This window comes from Palaemon carinicauda, chromosome 14 (assembly GCF_036898095.1).
Source record: "Palaemon carinicauda isolate YSFRI2023 chromosome 14, ASM3689809v2, whole genome shotgun sequence".
Classification (NCBI taxonomy): Eukaryota; Metazoa; Arthropoda; class Malacostraca; order Decapoda; family Palaemonidae; genus Palaemon; species Palaemon carinicauda.
Genome location: NC_090738.1, coordinates 91,239,206 through 91,253,734, shown reverse-complemented (window position 1 = coordinate 91,253,734; position 14,529 = coordinate 91,239,206).

Sequence of the window (14,529 nt, the reverse complement as noted above, 5' to 3'; positions counted from 1 at the left end):
AAGCATATTATTATTATTATTATTATTATTATTATTATTACTTTCAAAGCTACAACCCTAGTTGGAAAAGCAAAATGCTATAACCCCAAGGGCTCCAACATGGAAAATGGCCCAGTGAGGAAAGGAAATAAGGAAATAAATAAACTACAAGTGAAGTAATTAACAATCAAAATATAATATTTTAAGAAATGTAACAACATTCAAATATTTTTTTTCATATATAAACTACTAAAACTTCTAAAACAAGAGGAAGAGAAATAACTTAGAATAGTAGGCCCTGGTAGACCCTAGTGTACCCTTAAGCAAGATAACTCTACCCCAAGGCAGTGGAAGACCATGGAACAGAGGCTATGGCACTGCCCAAGAGTAGAGAAAAATGGTTTGATTTTGGAGTGCCCTTTTCCTAGAAGAGCTGCTTACCATAACTAAAGAGTTTCTTCTACCCTTACCAGGAGGCAAGTAGCCACTGACCAATTACGGTGTAGTAGTTAACCCCCTGAGCGAGGAAGAAATGTTTGGTAATCTCAGTGTTTTCAGGTGTATATGGACAGAGGAGAACATGTAAAGCATAGGCCAGACTATTCGGTGCATGTGTAGACAAATGGAAAATTAACTGTAACCAGAGAGAAGGATCCAATGTAGTAGTGTCTGGCCAGTCATACCCGAGGACACTAGCGATAGTATCTCAACGGATGGCTGGTGCCCTGGCCACCCTACTACCTATAAAGTTGGTGATGTGAAAGACTAAAACATGTACAGTTTATTTTCTGTGAGATTTAAATATAATCCCTTCTTCGGCTAAACGAACCAAATTCATATGCATATAAATTACACGATTCATTACTTATATTAGCAAAAGTATAAGAGAATTTACATTAATGGGACAAAAAAAAGTTTCATTTTGCTAGAAATATATATATATATATATATATATATATATATATATATATATATATATATAAATATATATATATATATATATATATATATATATATATATATATATATATATATATATACCACGTATAATATCAAGATCATGTTTCCCCATAGCATATGTTGCACCCTGTTACGTTATGAAATAGAATTTCGAGAGTGAAGCTTATATCTGTGCTGACGCAAACATTTCTAACAATCATATATATATATATATATATATATATATATATATATATATATATATATATATATATATATATATATATATATATATATATATATATATATATATCCAGTGTGCTTACCTTTTCGCCCTTTGTATTCTCAGATCAACGGATTCATAGATCACCCTTGATGGAACAATGTAATTGCTCGAGAAAATCAACAGTGTCTCGAATGTGTTGAAATACATCAGAACTTATGCCTCTCTGGCACTTAGGGAAATACAAAGATAATGAAGACTCTCTCTCTCTCTCTCTCTCTCTCTCTCTCTCTCTCTCTCTCTATATATATATATATATATATATATATATATATATATATATATATTGAAAAAACTTCAAATTATTAATTTGAATAGTTAAGTATTGATACATTTGGCATACAGAAGTGTCGTTAATTGCCCCTTTGCTTTTAGATAGTAACTACTACACAGTAGTTATATCCAGTTATATCTGCCTGCCGTTAACGTCATTGTGAAGTTTTTTCACACAGACAAGTCTTCAGCAACCTTACACGGGAGTGAGGTGGAGCAGCTCTCTTTCCCTCTCTCTCATTATTCAAGTGGATTTTAGGATTTATACACACGCTGGATTAACTATTATGGATTTTTCCTCTACCATGGAAATAATTACACAATAAGTCATCGAGGATGGGATCCGGACGCTGCTTAGCGATGATCGTCTGTTGAATGATTTTTTCCACACTCGCCAGAACTGTTATCGCAACAGGGTAAGCATAAGGGGCTTTAATGCTTGTTCTTGCGTTACATATTCTATATGCCAGTGTTTTGAGAATAATTTCAAGTATTTTAATTAATTAAATTCTTACTAGATTGAACCTGTGATTTCTATGCAGTCTATTAATTCATTTAAGTATTTGACAATCGTTAAATTTGCTAGTTGTTTTACTGATAATTTGAGAGCTGTTGTGATTTAGTGGTGATTTGAGCAAATATTTACGTGAGTGATTTTGTGATTAGTTAATTGCTGTTTTCGGTGATTCGTTAATTTCAAGATTTTGATATATATGAAAATTGTAGATTTTAGTCAGGCGATTACAGTAATTGATATTTTGATTAGTGTTGAATTTTTGTTGATTTATTTTAGTTACTTTTTGTTAGTGTTGTATTTATTGTTCTGATTTTTCCCGTGGTTGATTCTCCTTTTGTATTTTTTAGCGGATGAGTGAAAGGAAGAAGGTGAAGCCCTCGCAGTTGTGAACCTTAAAATCTCGTATAATAGTGCATTTCGAAGACTCGTTTACGTCATTCCACCACCAGCTGCTACAGTGAAATTTATATAATTTTAAATTATGTATACATAAATGTCTAACCATTTAAATTTAAATTTATTAAATATTTAAAATTCATTTTTTCCATCTCTACCTTTTCACTTAAAAATGCAAGGTTTAATGATATGATCGTGGTCATTACATATTGATTTTATATTTACATATGTAGATCACCCCCCATTATTCCGCTTGGTCCTTCGAACTTTTGTATTAATATTTTTTAAGCACTGGTGTGGAATGTTGGGCGTGTCTAGTTGGGCGGTGTCCGGGTCCCCCTCCTCTCGCGTTATACGTGTTAAATTTTTATTTGAAAGTTGATTTGTGTGGTGTGTTTTTGTTAGTTAAAGATGGTGGAATCGGAAAAGCGTGAACGTACTACTATACGCCGTAAGGTTAGTGTATTGTATACTAAATTGTGTGATGCTGTTGATTCTTTGGATAAAGCTGAATTGCAAACAGAATTGAGTTTTCTGAGTGAGTACAGTCAAAGATTGCAGACCTTAGATGATTTGATTTTGACTAAAGTTAGACTGGACTCCTTAGTTCCGCAGGAGGATTTGGATAGGCAGGATTCTGAATGTGAGGAATATCATCGTAAAATTAAATTACTGTCAAACAAAATGCAATCTCGACTTGATAATCTCTCCGAACAGATTGATAAAAAAACTCCTTGCAGAACTAAAATTGATTTGCCCAAGTTGAATTTGCCTCGGTATTATGCAGATTCTAATGAAGATAAATTTACATGTAAGCGATTTTTTGAAGTTTTTGAACACTTGACTGCTCCGTATAAGTTAAATGAAGTCGAGAGGTATAATTTACTTGAGCAGCAATGTCATAGTAGAGCAAAGGCTATGATTAGTTCTATAAAGGTGTCCCAGCAAACTTTTGGTCAGGCTAAACAAACTTTGATCGCAGCATTTGCTGATGAAATGCCTCAGAAGTTTGTCCTCATTAAAGAGTTAACTGACTTGAGGTTTGTTTGGGGCAAGGATGATCCGTATATTTTTTTATGCTCATATTAAGAAGCTGATTGATGCAGTGATAGATAATGCTATTGATTTGGACACTGTTATGCTTTTATTTTGTGTGGTCTTCATTGCCTACTAGATTTCAAGATATCATAGTTGCGATCACAAATAAGTCTCATCCTACTTTAGATGAGGTCACTGGTAAATTTTTGGAAGCTTGCAGCAGGTATAACGCTCAATTAAACATTAGTAAAGAAAGTCCATGTAAAACCGCAGTGTTGGCTACTAGTTTGAATACTAGTTTAGTCAGGAGTTTATGTATGCTTTGTAATGCTAAAGATCACAAAATTGCCAGTTGTACAAAGTACTTGCAAGTATCTGATAAAATAAAGCGATTAAAAGAATTGCACAAGTGCTTTAAATGCTTAAAGGCAGGTCATAATAGTAATGAGTGCAGATTTCAAACGTCAGGTGTATGCTTCAAATGCAAAAAGGGTAAACACTGGAGTTTTTGTGTAGTTCAAAGCCAACAGATTCTAGTAGTAGTAAGCAAACTACCACAAAGGTGGTTAATGTTATCGAGAGTGTTAATGAAATACCATCAACTGTTACAGCATCTAGTCATTTGGATATTGTTGATTCTTTATTACCATTACTAACAGTGACGACTGAACATGATCGTGTTAAAGTGGATACAGTTTTGGATTCGGGTAGCCAGAATTCCTTTATTGAGGAAAGTCTAGCAGCTTTCTTGAACTTAAAGGTAGTAGATCCTAAGATTCATTTGATTATCAAGGGGATTAATACTAATCAAAAGATTTGTACCAAGTCAGTGAGTTTTCCTTTTAAGATTGGTGATGTAAGTTATGAAATTACTTTTATTTGTATTCCTAAGATTAAAATTCAGATGAAAGCTCCTCATATGTATAAATTAATAGAAATGCTAAGTCAGAATGGTAAAGAGGTTGCTTATGATAAATTCAATGATGTAAACAGAATTCATGACATTGATGATATAAAGCTACTGATAGGTGCAAAGCATTGGCATTGTGTGATGAGCATGGAGAGTGGAGTACTAGGTCAAAAAGACACCGACTTCTTTTTACAGAATTAATGATAAACTAATATTAATTGGTTCTATTTCTGACTGGATAAAGAATCTTTCCGATACAGTAGATACATCTTTGAGGTCTCATAGGAAGATTTCTGAAGAAACAAAATCTACTACTTCATACATTGGCACTATGGAGATTGATTCTGATGGATTTGACTATGAAGTGCCAACATTTGATGGAATATATAATTTTGAAAGTCTGCCAGATATAGCAGAGGTTGTGGATTATTCTCAGTTGGGTCATGATTGTAAGATATTCATAAATATGGAAGAAGAGGATTCTATTGAATGTGTTACTAATGAAACTGAGCAAGAAGTGACATTTTATTTTATGCAACATTTACAGAGATTCTGAAAAATTTTATGTTGTACCAATTCCTTGGTTGACTAGATATAAAGATCTTCTTGGATCAAATGAGAGACTTGCTTTCAAGGTTCTGTGCAGTCTGAAGAAGAAATACATGAACAGTAATGTTCTAAAGCGAATTGATGAAGTTTTCCAGTCACAAATTGATTTGGGAATCATTGAAAAAGTTGAAGATTTTGAAGAATATAAAAGGAAATTTCCAAAATATTTCTTCATTAGCCACAGTCCTGTAATTAACGATGAAAGAGATAACTACGAAAGTAAGAGTTATTTACATGGCGAATCTTGCAGAAAAAAGACATGATGGCAGTAAAGGCATTAGTCTGAATCAATGTATTCACCCAGGTTATAACAAGAATTTTAGAATAAGTGATGCATTGACCATGATGAGGTTTGACAAGTTTATACTTGGATTTGATATTTCAAAAGCTTTTCACAGATTGGCCATTGATGATGAGTATTCCTCAAAATTTCTTTTATTGGTTTAAGGATGTTGAATCTAGAGATTTTACACCAGTTGTGTATCGCTCAAAGCGAGTAATATTTGGGATGTCTGTTTCTCCGTATCTGTTGCAGTGCTGTCTTTATAAAATGCTAATATTGGAGACAGATGGTGATACTGAAGAAATTCAGGAATTGAAAAAAAGAATCTTCCAAGGCAGTTATGTTGATAATTTTCTGATTGGTTGTGCAGATGAAGTTGAAGTTTAAATGGTTCACAGGGAAGCCAGTACAATATTTGAGCAGCATAAATTTCCATTGCAGCAGTATGTTACTAATTATTCTCAATTTCAGCGTGACATTGACTGTAAAGTTGGCACAGAGACTCCACAAGAGGTTAAAATTCTTGGCATGTGCTGGGACAGATATAATGATGTACTAAAGGCCACATGTGTTAAATTAAATGTTGAAGCCAATACTCCTAGGCAGATTTTGAGTTCAGTAATGAGTATATTTGATTTGAATAATGCTAACTTGCCTGTTTTAAACAGATGTAAGATCTTCCTCAGGCAATTACAGTCTGATTATGTAGATAAATGGGATACTTCTCTTCATGGTGCTCAGCTAAATGAATGGAGAAACATAGCTTCACAATTCAATAATGGTGAAAGTCTAGAGATACCAAGATATATGGGTAGCAGAAAGTCTAATTTTGATATAATTGTAATGAGTGATGCGAGTAGAAACTTTAATGGATGTGTTATTTACTTGCAGGAGAGAGATTCGAAGTTGGTATCCTTCGTATCTGCCCATAATAAGATTCTGAATAAAAATCTGAAAGGGCGAACTATGCCTGTACTCGAACTCACTGCAGTAGAGTATGCATTGCAAAGGGCTTTTGATCTGTATAAAATGCTCACTTCTTGTATTGTGCCTATTGCAGTTAATGACATAATGTTGTTTTCAGATTCTACGATTGCCTTAAGTTGGCTAGCTGATTATGAGAACTTGAGAACAAAGCTTCAAAAGAGAAGTGTATATGTAAATAATAGAATCGCAAATATTGTCGACCTCTATAAGTCTACACACTCGGTGAAGTTAGCTCACGAAGGATCAAATGAAAATGCTGCAGATTTCACGACTAGATAAGTATCTTTCTCAAAGTTGAGAAACACTTGTTACTTGACCGGACCCAAGATGTTACGGGAAGATTTAAATTTACAAGAATGGCTTGTAATTCCTAATCCAGAAATGATTAATGATGTGGATATACCCAAGCTGGTTGTAAATAAGGCAAGTGTTGAAGATATGTCAGTTGGTACAGTTGTTGATTTAATTAAGTATTCTTCACTTGACAAAGCAATTAAAGTACTAATGAAAGTTAAGCTTTTCATAAACAAATTAAGATTAAGAATAAATTTTAAGAGCCAGCAGTCAATTGCCTTGTTAGATGTAAGCTACAAAAAATGCAGTAATGATTTGCTAAAGCTTGATCAACAGAATTGCTTTCCAGATTTACAAGAATTTTTCACTTCAAAACAGAAAGCAAAAAAGTCTATTCCTGAGCTAGTTAGTAGAATGAATGTATTTTGTGACTGATGGTATTCTTAGAGTAAAATGTAAAATGGGAAAGATGTCTAAAGGTATGATATCGAGAACTCCAATACTCATTAGTAATAATAGCGATTTCCGTAGAATACTGATAATGGACACTCAAGTGAAGTTTAATCACTCAGGTACTTACTATGTGCTACATAAATTGAAACCGGCATTTTTTCTGCTCAAGGGATTTTCAACAGTTAAGAAGGTTGTGAATGAATGTTACCACTGTAAACGTTTGAATAGTAGCCCAGTTAAAGTTAATGCTAATGACTATAGAGAGTGGAATGTGAATCCCATAAAGAGTTTTTTTTTCTGTATGTTTCATTGATTACTTTGGACCATATTTCACAAGGTATGGAAGTGACAAAGTTAAAACCTATGGGGTAATTTTTAAATGTATTTGGTCTCGCATGATTAATGTTGAAATAGTGACTTCAGCTGATTCTAAAGGATTTTTATTGGCTTTTCAAAATAATGTTTACATCTATGGTTTGCCTAACAAAGTATTTTCAGATTCTGGCTCAAATCTTGGTGGTGCATTCACATGGATTGAGGAATGTCTGAAAGCAAGTGAGGTGCAGGAATTCTTCAATCAGAGGGGTGTCTATGTCACTGAATTTTCACAGTATCCTCGTGGTTCTCTGAATCGTGGTATTGGAGGTATCATAGAGTCCGGAGTTGGTCTGGTAATAAAGTTAATACAGGGAGCAATCCATAATAATATTCTAGATTTTCTGGAATTTTTTCAAGTAATTAAACAATGCATATGTTACGCTAATAAGAAACCCATTTCTGAACTCGGCGCATTGAGGGAACAGAATGTGAATGATGATTTTCAGGTGCTGTCACCAGAGTTTTTGAAATTTGGATATGATACACAGGTTATGGAATGTATATATCACGAAGGTCAACTTGATGATTATGACTCTTCTGACTTGGGTAAGGACTTTAGGCGTTTAATTCATATTAAAGAGAAATTGCGTAATAGTTATCACAATGAATTTTTATTTGGATTGCAAGATCAGGCAACTAAATACAGAGGTAAATATTACCCTAGGGAGAACGTTAAAATATCAAAAGGTGACAGTCTTGATAAAAGATTCAATGGTTAAGGCTCCCAATTACCCTTTAGCTAGAGTTCTTGATGTTATTTATAATTCTCTTGGTGAGGCTGTTCAAGTACAATTGGTCAAGGGTAATAAAAGTGTTGTTTTTAGGGATATATAGTCTGTTATTCCTTTGGTTAAAGGTGATGGGTTAAGTGATTCTCATATTGATCAGTTAGATTTAAATCTTGTACCTCAGAGTGATTCTAATGTTTCTAATGACAATATTGCAAGAATTCAACGGGGGGCTGCTTTGATTTGTTCTGAGAAGAATAAGCAGCTAGCTCAATCTGGTCTTGTATAGAAATTTAAATTTAAATCCGCGGGGGGGGGGGGCGGGCAGATTGAAAAAACTTCAAATTATTAATTTGAATAGTTAAGTATTGATACATTTGGCATACAGAAGTGTCGCTAATTGCCCCTTTGCTTTTAGATAGTAACTACTACACAGTAGTTATATCCAGTTATATCTGCCTGCCGTTAACGTCGTTGTGAAGTTTTTTCACACACAAGTCTTCAGCAACCTTACACGGGAGTGAGGTGGAGCATAGAATTTTTTCGCGTTACGAAGTATAGCGAAAAATAATTGTCCTAACGACATGTAAGCAGATCTTAAGTGTCTTATTACTTAAGTTCAGTTGTTATGTAGGCAGTGGCCAATGAGAATTTAGTGTTGGGTGAAACGTATTCGATGTTTGAAGAGGTATTTAGTAAGTGGTCACTTTCTAGCGCACGCTAGCCCGAGCAAGTCGATTTTATTAGCCAGGACGCCAGGCAGGGTCAAATACAGCTTCAGATGTGAATAGTGTTTTCACGCTAGCAATCAGAATGCTGAAACCGTTTCAAGAAGTGATGTGCTATCTATTATCCGATTTCCAGCAGAATATTCAACAAGTATCCGCACCTCGTTAAAGTATGATGGAAAACCATTTGAATGAGCATCGCGTTATTTTGAGGAAACTGATACGAAAATGTTAGCATTGGATGCGATTGTTTATAAACTTGGAGGACAAGGAACATCCAAAACTGCTGCAGAAACGAGTTAGTACGCAAAGAGCAGCATCGCCGAAAGTGTCAAGCTAGTTAAAGATCGAGGGAAAGTGTGGATTCATATCAACTTTGATGGAAGAGGTCTAGAGCTCAATAAAGGCCGAGAGTTGACATTGGAGCCGGGAATGTACCAAGAAAGACGTCGAAAAGATAAGTGAAAATATAGCTGTTTTTATTTTGTATACTTAGCAGTTGGTACAAGGAAATTGGAACATTGTGTTTATTTTATTTTATTGTTTTTAATCGCCTGTTGGTTGTTATTCACAATACATTGAACAGAATTAGATTGTGTCCGGTAAGATAGTCATTGACGTCTAAAAGGGCGATCACAAAATTCCATTTCAAAACCGTTACTGTGGTTGTTGGATTGGGTAACAATTGGTCAGAAAGGGACGAATCAGAATTTATTAAAAGAGAATGGGTGACACTGGTATCAGAAAAACTAAGAGATAATTCCTTTGACGGTGACCAAGAATGGAAATGGTAAGCAAAGGCTGTTTGTTTTTATTACAAACTTTTTAAGGATTTAATCAGTCTACAGTCTGCTTATCGCATAGAAATCTATTAAAACGTTGCCAATATCTTTCTCATTTGGGGAAAAATTTAAAAAGTTTTTTATAATGGATTATCTTTAGATATTCTTGAAAGCGGCGGTACATCTTTACTAAAGTTCTTAAGTCTGATAGATATTGGAGATCTAAGGAAGTGAAGATTGAAGTATTTTTAGATAATGGCATAGCTGCGGATGGTTGTTTTGAAGGGGCATTGGATGCTAGCTATTTACTTAAAAAAGCCTCAAGATTTGGATTTATTTAAAAGAAAGTATAATTGGTTTTCCAGACTCTAAATTGTATTTGGAAAGGTTTACAGAGGACGAATACTGAAGGCAAATTTCGTAACTACAGTATTAGGATAAACTATGTCGTTAAAGATCTTGTTTAGATGCCAAACCTTCTGAATTAACAAAATCGTTATTTTAACGAATATCTTTTGGACAGAATTGTCTGTTACATAATTTCCACGAAATTTGTCGTGAGAGGTATTGTTAAAATGAAAACGATAAAATATTTATGTATTTTTGCATATTGAGCAAAGCTAGTCGAGAACTTAATGAAGAAATATCAGATGCTCTGGTTGAGATCACGTTTTGACGCAGAAATTCATTCTTTTTATTTTGGTCGTTACTTTAACCATATACTTGTATCAGACTTATTTAACCTATTACTTCATTGTGACGCCTAAGTTGTAGGCAGTTTATCACTATATTGTGACGCCTAAGGTGTAGGCAGTTTATCACTATATTGTGACGCCTAAGGTGTAGGCAGTTTATCACTATATTGTGACGCCTAAGGTGTAGGCATTTTATCACTATATTGTGACGCCTAAGATGTAGGCGGTTTATCACTATATTGTGACGCCTCATATGTACTGTAGCAGCTTAGCACTATATTGTGATGCCTCAGATGTAGGCAGTTTAGCACTATATTGTGACGCCTCAGATGTAGGCAGTTTAGCACTATATTGTGACGCCTCAGATGTAGGCAGTTTATCACTCTATTGCGACGCCTAAGATGTAGGCAGTTAATTACTATATTGTGACTCATCAGATGTAGGCAATTTATCACATTGCAAGCCTCGGATGTAGGCAATCTTATCAATATATTGCGACGCCTCATAGGAAATTTACCGCTATATTGCGACGCTTCAGACATAGAAAAATTTACCGCTATATTGTGACTCCTCAGATTTAATAGTTATATTGTGACGCCTCTGGTGTTGGGAAATTTATATGTTGTGACACCTCAGTAGTAGGTTTGGAGTAATTCTGAAGTTTATAGCGATGAACACAGCGCATTTTTTTTTATCATGAAAAGAGTGGTTGGAAACTGGGCAGCAAATGAATCTTTAAAATTAAACACGAATGAGCAGGAGGCAGTCGACAGAATTATGTAAAGTACTTTGGCAATGTTTGAACGTTGTTCCAGATAAAAAGTTTTCGATTTTAATGCAAGTAGGTAGCAAAAAGCCAGATTTGGAAATCATAGAAAACCAAAGAATTTAAACTTGTACTGAATACACTGTTCAGGTCATCAATGTATGTAAGCCCAGAAAGAGTACAAAAGAGCGGATTTTTTGAAGTGTTGTCAACTAACATGGATGAATGGTCAATTCTTGCTTACATTTTTCAGAGTTATGGACTTGTGAGAGTTATTCATTCTTTAGACTGTTTTGCTACTTTTAAAAATATGTTGAGGTTTTTTAATCTCTAATATTGGTGTCCCGGTACAGAGGGATTTGATGCTTTAACTTGAAGTTTGGTGCTTTATACCAAAGGTTATTAATAAAATGGAGGTAAAAATTCTTAAGTAGAATATTCCAGAGTGAAAGTCCTCTTCATCTTGACTGTTGATATTAACGAGGGAAACTTTATTGTTAAAGTTTGAGTGTTTACGTAACAAAAGGTTTATTACACACGGCAAAGATAAAAAAAGGAAAAAAAAAAAAAAAAAGGGAAATTTTTCGCTGAAATTTAACTTTGATATAGAATGTAAAGGTTTTTGAAATTATAAGTATATATGTACAATGTTTTATTTTTGGAATCTGCTTTCCAGGATCGTGAATGCAATGAAATGAAAGCAGTCGTCTTTAACGGTGGCATTTAATTTGGAAAGGAAATTGGGGGACCTCAGTTGTCATGGACATCTTCTATCATCGATGAATGACAGCACCGACAATGCCTACCAACTTGTCTTTCAACAAAGAGAAACTTACAATAATGGTCAAGAGCAAAGCGAAATGCCATTGTATGTTGCTTTATTTATGACGCTTTTATTAGATTCCGGCGCTTTAGTAATCTCCAGTGATCAAGCTATTTATGCCATAACTTGCATGCATGAAATGAGGGGTTACATAGATCCAACGGAAAATTCACTTGTTAAATCTTTGCAAGCACCTGTGAAACATTAAGCTGATAGATCGGTGCATACAAAGGATCTTTTTGATAATATGGTGTTGCAGAATCCGTGCGGATTATATTTTCCTATATTGAAATACTTCTTTATTATTTTGATAGATCATTAAAGTTTTCTTATCTGAATTTTGGGGAATTAAGTTTATTGTAATTTTGAAGATTTCTTAGTTGAACAGAAAAAAAAAAAAATTGTCACAAATGCTTTTCCATATTTGATGTATTTTGCATGATACAGAGGAAGCTGGAATGATTTTGTCCTTTGATCGATTTATCTTTAAGAAGTTTTTTAAAAGCTCCTGTACTGTAACCAAACAGAATTTTTTGTTAAAACTGTGGCTACAAGTTCAAGCATTGCAAACGATAACGTCAATGATAGGTGTCTTCATAGACATGAGTGTTGGTAGTCTGTTTCAAGTAAACATGTTTGTCAAAGGCTTCAAAAAGAGGTTAAATGTGTAAATCATACAATCGGAACATTTATTTCTTTCTCTCCATTTCTTTCCTTCTCTCCCTTTCTTTGGTATTATCTAGGGTCAACCGGCACGGTGCGCTATAATGCAATTTAATGTTTTATTATGTTTATACCTCTAGAGAATGCAGAGTGAAGTGAGGACTAGAATTTGTTCGCGTTACGAAGTATAGCGAAAAATAATTGTCCTAACGACATGTAAGCAGATCTTAAGTGTCTTATTACTTAAGTTCAGTTGTTATGTAGGCAGTGGCCAATGAGAATTTAGTGTTGGGTGAAACGTATTCGATGTTTGAAGAGGTATTTAGTAAGTGGTCACTTTCTAGCGCACGCTAGCCCGAGCAAGTCGATTTTATTATTAATATTACTATCATTATTATTTATTAGTAATATAAGAGTGAGGTTCCACCACTCAAATTTGAGTTACTCTGCATTATTGCCGTGGATACACATGTTTCCATAGTTTTTTCAAAACTTGAGATTTTGTTTTTTATCTATGGTTTTTCCTGGGCGGCAGAGGAGGCTTATATGTTAATTTGAAAGTTTGTTCATTTTGTTTTAAATATGCACTGCTATATCAGTACAGAAGTTTGTAGAAGTTATTAGAATATGGGATGTTACATCTATATTGTTTCAAAAGTATGATTCATTGGAAAAATAAACCTGGCGTCAACCGGCACGGTGCGCTATAATGCAATTTAATGTTTTATTATGTTTATACCTGTAGAGAATGCAGAGTGAAGTGAGGACGCTCTCTTTCCCTCTCATTATTCAAGTGGATTTTAGGATTTATACACACGCTGGATTAACTATTATGGATTTTTCCTCTACCATGGAAATAATTACACAATAATTCATCGAGGATGGGATCCGGACGCTGCTTAGCGATGATCGTCTGTTGAATGATTTTTTCCACACTCGCCAGAACTGTTATCGCAACAGGGTAAGCATAAGGGGCTTTAATGCTTGTTCTTGCGTTACATATTCTATATGCCAGTGTTTTGAGAATAATTTAAAGTATTTTAAATAATTAAATTCTTACTAGATTGAACCTGTGATTTCTATGCAGTCTATTAATTCATTTAAGTATTTGACAATCGTTAAATTTGCTAGTTGTTTTACTGATAATTTGAGAGCTGTTGTGATTTAGTGGTGATTTGAGCAAATATTTACGTGAGTGATTTCGTGATTAGTTAATTGCTGTTTTCGGTGATTCGTTGATTTCAAGATTTTGATTTATATGAAAATTGTAGATTTTAGTCAGGCGATTACAGTATTTATTGTTCTGATTTTTCCCTTGGTTGATTCTCCTTTTGTATTTTTTAGCGGATGAGTGAAAGGAAGAAGGTGAAGCCCTCGCAGTTGTGAACCTTAAAATCTCGTATAATAGTGCATTTCGAAGACTCGTTTACGTCATTCCACCACCAGCTGCTACAGTGAAATTTATATAATTTTAAATTATGTATACATAAATGTCTAACCATTTTAAATATAAATTTATTAAATACTTAAAATGCATTTTTTCCATCCCTACCTTTTCACTTAAAAATGCAAGGTTTAATGGTATGATCGTGGTCATTACATATTGATTTTATATTTACATATGTAGATCACCCCCCATTTTTCCGCTTTTATATGTAAACTGTATATCCTATAAATTAAAAAATATTTTGTTAAATATTTTTTTAATTTGGATCAGTACATTTATGGTCTTTGGATTATTTGTAAAGAAAAAACAAATTTTTTTTTATCTTTTGAATTTACTATAAGATGAATAAATTAGACATTTCATACTAAATGAGCAGTAACATATTAATTCAAATTTAAGTTTCGTTTATTGTTTAGATCATAGTGGTTAAATTAATTTGATAATACCCTTCAGAGGTGAAGCAAGGCAGATTTTTTTATTTAAAACAAATTATCAGTACATTTTAGATAATTATTTAGATTTTTGCAGATATTTATAAGTAAAAGATGATAGTTGCTT